The sequence below is a fragment of the Panicum virgatum genome, chromosome 5N (genome assembly GCF_016808335.1).
Source record: "Panicum virgatum strain AP13 chromosome 5N, P.virgatum_v5, whole genome shotgun sequence".
Taxonomy (NCBI): Eukaryota; Viridiplantae; Streptophyta; class Magnoliopsida; order Poales; family Poaceae; genus Panicum; species Panicum virgatum.
Window position 1 is genome coordinate 9,342,179 of NC_053149.1, and position 9,028 is coordinate 9,351,206.

General features: G+C 46.7%; 1 non-coding gene across 1 annotated transcript; it reads left to right on the forward strand.

The window, feature by feature from the left end:
• The first annotated feature begins 6,926 nt into the window (after nt 1-6,926).
• Nucleotides 6,927-7,030, forward strand: LOC120677129. Its single transcript, XR_005676192.1, has one exon. It is a non-coding gene; the product is annotated as a small nucleolar RNA R71 (small nucleolar RNA).
• Nucleotides 7,031-9,028: the final 1,998 nt, after the last annotated feature.

Sequence of the window (9,028 nt, forward strand, 5' to 3'; positions counted from 1 at the left end):
AACCATGCCACCAAGAGCCGCATGGGACTAGCAAACAAAAAGCCCATTACAAAGTAACCCACTTGTCACTCGCGTAACGCTTGTTGGGCCGGACAGCCCGTTTGTCGTGATGCCTGTTGGCATTTCTTAGCGCAATCACTAGGATTGGATAATCCTTAGCAATAGCGCCAGAAATGCATGTTGGCGGTCCTTAGTGCAATCACTAGAAATGAGGGTGCCGAACCCATCCTAGCAACTGCACCCAAGGGGTGCCACTCTCGTGGTATAATCAATACGATTACAGGTGGATCCGCAAGCGCACGGATATACCATTGTAGCATTTCACCCAGAGAGTAAGGGTATCGTCATTTATTTGTATCCCAAAGGACGGCAGCGGCAAAGGTATTGTACTCAACATTAACCATGACATTGTGCCTCAAGTAATAGGCAACGCTCTAACAGGGGTAAGTACAAATAAAGAATAAGCAAGGATAATGCGACACAGCACACATCCACACTCCAAGAGGAAGGAATAAAGGAGAGAAACTATAAAATAAAGAACTACTCTATCCTACGTCAAGTCAGCTGTAGCTTAGGCTAGGTTAGGTGTCCTAGTGCTTCTATCCAAAGCTGGGGTCATGTTAGATCATGGTTAGGACAGCAGGTGCCAGGAAAATGGGATAGCGGGGAGAAGGTCCCGTACCGGACTACATCCAGTCCCGTTACCTCTTTGCATGAACTCCTACACCGAACCCGAACGTCGGGGAGTACGCTAAACGCAACACCACTGTAACACCGGACGGACAGGGCTGTCACCATCTACCGTCTACCCAAGTCACACCGTGGAGCACGGTCATATCCGAAGGATCCCGCATACCCGAGCACCACGCTCGTGTATGAAGTCACTACTCCAGTGCCCCCAGGTCTCCCACCCTTCGGATGGACGAGTAAAACACTAGAGCAAGCCCGAAAGCACAACGAACCTCTATCCGTACTCGGATCATCTGGCCTAACCAAGACCGTAGCATAACTTATGAACGATCTAAGCATGGATTGATGAACTATCAAGATAGTAAAGCAACCATGGCAGAACTCTATATTATGAATAGAAGTCTGACAAGTAGGATACAAAGCCATACCAGGAGCCGAGGATTGCTCAACGACTCCGATGACGACTTGCTCGCTAAAGAGAACTAGCGTAGCTCCACTACCTAGCTAAGAGAGAGGAGAGCCTTCTTGGAGAGAATGGAATGAAGTGTGTGTGTGTGTGTGTGTGTGTGTTGAGACGGGGGGGAGAGGCCCTATTTATACTACTTGGAGGTCGGTTTCCCGCAAACGCATATATGGAAGGTGATCAGGTGCCTTGGCCGTGACTCCTCCTCGAGATGCACCTGAACCTATTGTAGGCCAGGTTCGGCCGATCCCACCTGTCAGCCGTTCGTGCTGATCCTTTGCTGGGTGGTTGATTCGTTAGATCTTATCCTTATCCTCTAGTGCATCTTGCGTGGAGGCCCCATTTCCTCTGACATGTGGGCCCTCTTTGTAAGGGTGTGACGCCGGATGCGATATTCTGCGTAGTTATGTGGCGTCTGCTGCGTGTTTTCATCTTATTCCACTCTTGCTCATCTGAAATGTACAAAACTCGAAAACAACTGTGGAGCGAGGTTAGTGATACAAATATGTGAGTAAGGCATGTAATTTTCCTTTATTATTGAGTATAGTTGATGGGTGAAAATGGCACTTAAGCACCGTCAACAACTCCCCCAAGCTAGCCCTTTGCTCGTCCCGAGCAAAGTTTTAGACTTAGGTTGTTCATCAGGAGTTGCTACAATGTTGCATTCCTGACTTATGCCCAAGGCACAACCGAGTGTTCTTAGCTTTATTCTGAATAAGTTGGCCTTGTTCGCACCTTTTACCTTACTCCTGTGGGGCTTATAGCATCATCCTCATCTTTGGCGGTTGAGGGTCAGAACGGCTTGTAGAGTACCACTTACCACTCTTTTGTTCAACCATCAATCCGGAGGTTTTTATAAAGTTTTTGAAAAAAAATATTGTAGTTCCTTGGGTGATCTCTCGGATCGCTCAAATGTGTTTCATTCCTCACCAAGGCCTTTTTATGTGCCTTTGTTTTTTCATTCTACTTTTAATGGCTCTTTTTGGTGGATCTATAGGTATGGAGGATATAATGGCAAACTTACTTCTCATATTTTGCTAAGTCAAAGACCGGATCCAAAGGAGAAACAAGTCATAAGCCTTGATCAAGATGTGCAAGTGTGTGGATATTTTTTGTGGATGGTGGATGAAACTCCTTTATATGATTTCTCTCTCCCTTGTAATATTTTTGGTACGGGCTATATTTTCTTTTTCTCTTTTTTTTTCTTTTTTTTGACACACCTTGTGGGTGTGTGGCACACCTTCTTTGGGTATGCATCTTTTCTCTCTTTCTTTTTTTTGACATGCCTTGTGGGCATGTGGCATACCTTCTTTGGGTATGCATCTTTTATTTCTTTTTGTATAGCCCATACATCATAATGATAACTTTGGAGAGAGATAAACATAGTACAACATGGAGTTTTATTTGTGGATGAATCGGGGATGTACTCACTATCTTCCAGGTGTAGAAGTATAGCATGTGAGTGGACGTGTACGTGATCTTGATCATGGGCGTATGAAGTGATTCTCACAAAGGGACAACAATTTGATAAAGCTCAATGAGAAGACAAGTTGCATATGTAGAAAAGGCTTTTCAAACTTGTAACTCATATGGCTCTGGATAGGAATTGCATATCACCGAGGAACTTTATTCTATTTTTGTATTTTTGAAAAGAAATACTCCGGATATCAAGCATCACGTAGGAGAAGATCATAGCAACTCTTTTCAGCCATATCATAACCCACAACAACCTAGATTCGAATTCTGCTTTTCGCTACCCACAAGTTTCAAGCTTAAGGTTTGAACATCTAGCCACCAAACTCAGAATTTAGGGAGAGCACAAGGTTGTAACTAGGCACATGAAAGGAACTAATAGAGCAACTATTCATCATCTCAACAAGGAAAAACTACACATGCTTACTACACATACTGGAAAGCAAATAAATATTTTTGAGTTTTTAAAGGTTTTGTCAATTTTTATTTGATTTTAGTTATGCAAATTTTTATAAATTTACAGAATTTTGCAAATTTTTGTTTGGTTTCATGCAAGGTTTTGAAAAGCGGTAAAGATAGAGTTTGATACAAGGTACCTCTCATGGGGGTCCTCCCCCAAGCTAGTTTCAGGCTCATTGCTGCTGGTTGGGATTAAACCCAGCCCAACGGTAGTAGGCCCTCCACTCCTCCTGGGATTATTGCTGTTGCTGCTCCTGGTTGCGGATCCTCTCGCCTGTGTATCGCTGCCAGTTCTGTGTTGACTTGATGTGCTGGCCTAGCGACTCATCGATGTTGGTGGTGCGCATGTTCAGCTCGCCCATCTGCCGAGTGAGAGTGGCGAAGCCTCTGGACAAAGCTGTACGTCGCGGGGGACCACTGGAGCTAGAACTGGTGGACCGGTGCCCTGAGGCCTACCGTGCCCACTCGATGGAGCTGGCACTCTGCCATGACGAACCTCCTGCCTCATATTGCTGTGGTTGAGGCTGAGGTTGCTGCTGCATGAACTCCTCCCTTCTGGCCCTGCTTCTTGTAACCCTGCCAGGAAGACCAGAAACACTATATCGTGGAACAAGAGGGATGGTTAGCGAACGACAGTTATATAAATGATACCCCACATTTGGCAACGGGATTTTATTTGCATAACCAAGCGAAAAAAAATCAAGGAGTCATCCAGGCCTTTCTTGAGCGTGTGGCCTTGAACCAAGTACGCCTCATCGATCATAACACGGGGCTCCTCAATGAAAGGAACGGGGTTCCCGTCTAAGATTCCCATATTTGATGCGATGCGGGTAACCAAAGAAGTGCATTCAATAGGACCCGTCATCCGGAAATTTGTGAGCCATTGCTTAACCATTGCTTGTGCGGGGGAGATTCGGATCTTGTTGACCATGGCGTATAATATCATCAACTCATCGTTGCGCACTGGTCGTGGATCATCTCTTGGAAAGAGAGTGATAGCCACCCACTTGTGCATAAAACGAAGAGTCGGATTTTGAATGTCATTGCACCGAGGTGCAAACTTGCCATGAACAACTTGACCTGAAATCAAACCCCAAAACTCATGTCGATCAAAATCGCGGCAAGCTTTTGCAAGGGAAACTGGCAAGCGCGCGCTAAAACCAAGGAGGTGACTGAAATTTCTCCAATTAAAATAGCATTCAACTCCAAAAAGTCGGAAAGAAACACCATCGTCCACCTCCCGAAGAGTGCAAAGAAACTGGATGGTGAGGAGACGAGAACCATTCTCCTCAACGGGCACAAACCATCCCATCCAACCACATGCCAAACACGAGCGAAGTCAACGTCCATACCTATTTTCTCGAGAAGGTCCGGATCGAAGGCTCTGGTATGACCAAAGCTTCGATTCTTGATCATGGCATAGGCTTGACGCTCGTGGTCATCTTGCAAGTCGAGGTACGGTGCATCATCTTCATCTATTTCCATGTCCTCGGCTTGCAGTTCTTCAGCTTGCTCCTCGAATAGTTCATCTTGTTCGTCTTGCTCATAGTCCATCAAGGTCGGTGTTGGTGCGGGTTCGGGGGAATGATGAGAGCTCGACTCGCCCTGTGAACGGGGTGAGCCCAACCTCGTCATCCTCTTGAGAGCTCTGGAAATTTTCTATCCTGCACCTCTAATGCTTGCAACAAGAACGAACGAGAACAACTCGATTCGGGTTACGTTAGTGAAATGAAAATGAAACTCCTACCTGAAAGTTGTTCCTCCAAATATGTGATTAATCTTGCAGCAAAGAAATGAAAGAGAGAGTGTTCTTGCAATCAGACTTGAGTCAAAATCCAAAGGAAACCCGAGCAAAAAAATATGTGAGAAGGAGTGAGAGTGAAGAGAGTGAGCATGAGAGCTCATCACCCCTCTCTCGACCTCTATTTGAAGGAAACTGGGCGAGTGATCCCGAGGAGGAGCCAGGCACAACGGTCAGGAAGCCGTTGGAGAAGGTGGGGCCCAGGAGCCGTTGGCCCTGGGTCGGCCGACCTGTGGGGTCGGCCGACCCTAGGGTGGGGTCCCCTGGTGCCCACCTTTGGCCAGATGCTTCCTCAACGGTTATGAACTTTGGAAATATGGTGCACGGCCAAAAGTTTGCTCGAAAGATGTCCAAATTATTTTTCTCAAAGGATTTTAAAACTCAGAAAATATTTTTGGTCTTTTGTAAAAAGGGAAAAATGCTAGAAAAAATCCAGCATGTAGAAAACAATTTTGAAAATTTCAAGCATGTAGTGGAGAAAAACAAATAGGGTGCAAAGAAAATGTTGAAAAGTGGAGAAAGCAAATATGAGATAAATACCAATTTACTTTTGGCAAGGGCACGTCGTTTAAAGTCTGACGTGCACGACTTTTCTCCATCATTCTTACCATTCGTCGGCTCGTCCTGGAGAACTGGACGAGGCCGAACTCTCGACCTTCTGCCACACCTTCTTTTCCTTCTTCTTTCTTTTAGGTGCGGAGGGTCGTTGTTCTGGCTGGGGTTCTAGCGCACCCCAGAGTGCTTGCCCTTCACTGTCTTGTTGGATCATGAAGCACTGCTCTTCCCTCTTCTTAAACCTAAAAAACATGTCCTCCCGTCCGACACGGAAAAGGATCTCTCTCTTTCCGACATCAATCCTTGCCTTGGCAGACCTTAGAAAAGGTCGCCCAAGTACGAGGTCGACTCTGAGGTCGCCCTCCATATCCATTACCACAAAGTCGGCAAAGACAAAGGAGTCTCATACTCGTACGAAAACGTGTTCGGCTATCCCTTCGGGATACCGAATGGTTGAATCTGCAAGCTGTACGAGCATAGTTATTGGGGAAACAGCAGGATATTCAAGTGCTTCATATATTACCTTGGGAATTATATTCACGCTTGCCCCCATATGCATAGGCATCGCTCGAAGTGTTTGATGTAGATCGAGCAGCTGATCATGGGGACCCCTGGATCCTCTTGCACCGCTGCCACCATGCCATCCCAAACATCGTTCCTTGGGGGATAGTACCTACCTGCATGGTTATTGTGTGGTGGCCTCCGGGACGAGTTATCCCGTCCAGTAGACACCATGCTGACATTTTCAACGGGAGACTCGGGTTGCCCCGGGATCTTCCCACTCTCAACAGCAGGTAACGAAGCAGCTATTTGAGCAAGCTGGGTTTCGATCATTTTGTTGAAACTTAACTGTTTTTTAAGAGTTGAAGACAAAGTTTCAAGCTTGACATTTAAATTTTCCAGGGATTTGTCATTGACCAAGAGCTTTTTATTCATATTTTCGTTGATTTTAACTTGGCCAAGAACAAGTTCTCTCAAGGGAGGTTGGTTTGAATTGAAATTCGAATTATAAGAAGGATTGTAGTTATTACCTCCCTGAAAAGATGGACGTGGCTGGTTCCACCCTGGCCTCCTTGTTGTGGATGGTACCCGTTGTTGTTGTTGTTGAGGTAAGCATAGTCTTCACGGGTTTCAGGGTAGTCGTTCCCCGAGTGTCAATCATTACCACAGACTTCGCACGTGAAGTGCAAACCCATGGCATAAACGGGAGCATGGATCGGTTGTTTGCTCCCTTCCTCCATCTTCTTGATTAGGAGGTCCAGCTTTGCGGCAATCATATCCGTCTCTTTGACGGTATGCAAGCCTTTGGTGCGAGGTTGGAGTCGTTCATCGCTCCACCCCTGATTGGAGACCATCTTCTCGACAAATGCTTTGGATTTGGCTATGGTCAGGTCGAGGAAGGCTCCTCCAGCAGCGGCACCAATATTAGCTCGAGATGTTGTTGTGAGCCCGTTGTAGAAGCTTTGCAGGATGAGCCACTCGTCCATGCCGTGATGAGGACAGGCCAGGATGTATTCCTGCAGCCTCTCCCAAGCTTCTGGGATGGATTCCATCCCCGTTTGCTAGAAACATGAAATTTTCCCGCGCAGGGCATTTGTTTTGCCCAGCGGGAAGAATTTTATGAGGAATGCCTTGGAGCATTTGGCCCAGGTGCCGATGTCCTTTTCTTTATAAAACCACTGTTTCTCCTTTCCCAGGAGGGAAAAGGGAAACATACGAAGCTTGACAACATCGGCGGCGACACCCCGTATGACAACGGTGTCGCAGAGCTCCAGAAAGTTCTGCAAATGTGCATTTGCATCCTCGTTCGGCTTGCCACAGAATGGGCTAGCCTGCACCATGTTGATGAGGCTTGATTTGAGCTCGAAGTTCACGTCCCCGACATTGATGTTGGGGTCAGTGACCACATTGTCGGTGGAGGGGACGGAGAACTCGCGGAGAGTCTTTTTCAGCCATAGCCTCAAGAACGAGCGGTGCTTCCGAAATGGGTTTCTGTGCCGGGAGGATAGTGAGGGGAGGAATGACGCGAGGTCGTGCCCTTCTCATGAGCTTCTCTAGATTGTCTGTGTAGTTTTCCGGCAGGGAGAAACCGGTCATACACTACCTCTGTCTTCTATTCAAATCAAAAATAAAAGAAGACATAAAGTGACATTAGCCTGAAAGAGTAAAGACTATATCCTGAGTACAAGGTCTAAGTTAATATCAGCATAATATCTTTGTTCACATGCCGTCCCCGGCAACGGCGCCAGAAATACTTGTTGACATTTATTAGCACAATCACTAGGATTGGATAATACTTAGCAACAGCGCCAGAAATGCCTGTTGACGGTCCTTAGTGCAATCACTAGAAATGAGGGCGCCGAACCCATCCTAGCAACTGCACCAAAGGGGTGCTACTCTCGTGGTATAATCAATACGATTACATATGGATCCGCAAGCGCACGGATATACCGTTGTAACATTTCACCCGGAGAGTAAGGGTATCGTCATTTATTTGTGTCCCAAAGGACGGCAGCGGCAAAGGTATTGTACTCAACATTAACCATGATATTGTGCCTCAAGTAATAGGCAATGCTCTAACAAGGGGAAGTACAAATAAAGAATAAGCAAGGATAATGTGACACGGCACACATCCACAGTCCAAGAGGAAGGAATAAAGGAGAGAAACTATAAAACAAAGAACTACTCTATCCTACATCAAGTCAGCTGGAGCTTAGGCTAGGTTAGGTGTCCTAGTGCTTCTATCCAAAGCTGGGGTCATGTTAGATCATGGTTAGGACTACAGGTGCCAGGAAAATGGGATAGCGGGGAGAAGGTCTTGTGCCGGAGTACATCCAGTCTCGTTACCTATTTGTATGAACTCCTACACCGAACCCAAACTTCGGGGAGTACACTAAACGCAACACCGCTGTAACGCCAGACGGACAGGGCTGTCACCACCTGCCGTCTACCCCAGTCACACCATGGAGCACGGTCATATCCGAAGGATCCCGCATACCCGAGCACCATGCTTTTGTATGAAGTCACTACTCTAGTGCCCCCAGGTCTCCCACCCTTCGGATGGACGAGTAAAACACTAGAGCAAGCCCGAAAGCACAACGAACCTCTATCCGTACCTGGATCATCTGGCCTAATCAAGACAATAGCATAACTTATGAACGATCTAAGCATGGATTGATGAACTATCAAGATAGTAAAGCATCCATGGCAAAACTCTATATTATGAATAGATGTTTGACAAGTCGGATACAAAGCCATACCAGGAGCCGAGGATTGCTCAACGACTCCGATGACGACTTGCTCGCTAAAGAGAACTAGCCTAGCTCCACTACCTAGGTAAGAGAGCAAGAGAGAGGAGAGACTTCTTGGAGAGAATGGAATGAAGTGTGTGTGTGTGTGTGTGTGTGTGTGTGTGTGTGTGTTGAGAGGGGGAGAGAGGCCCTATTTATACTACTTGGAGGTCGGTTTCCCGCCAACGCATATATGGAAGGTGATCAGGTGCCTTGGCTGTGACTCCTCCTCGAGATGCACCTGGACGTGTTGCAGGCCAGGTTCGGCCGACCCTAGGGGTCGGCCGACCCCACCTG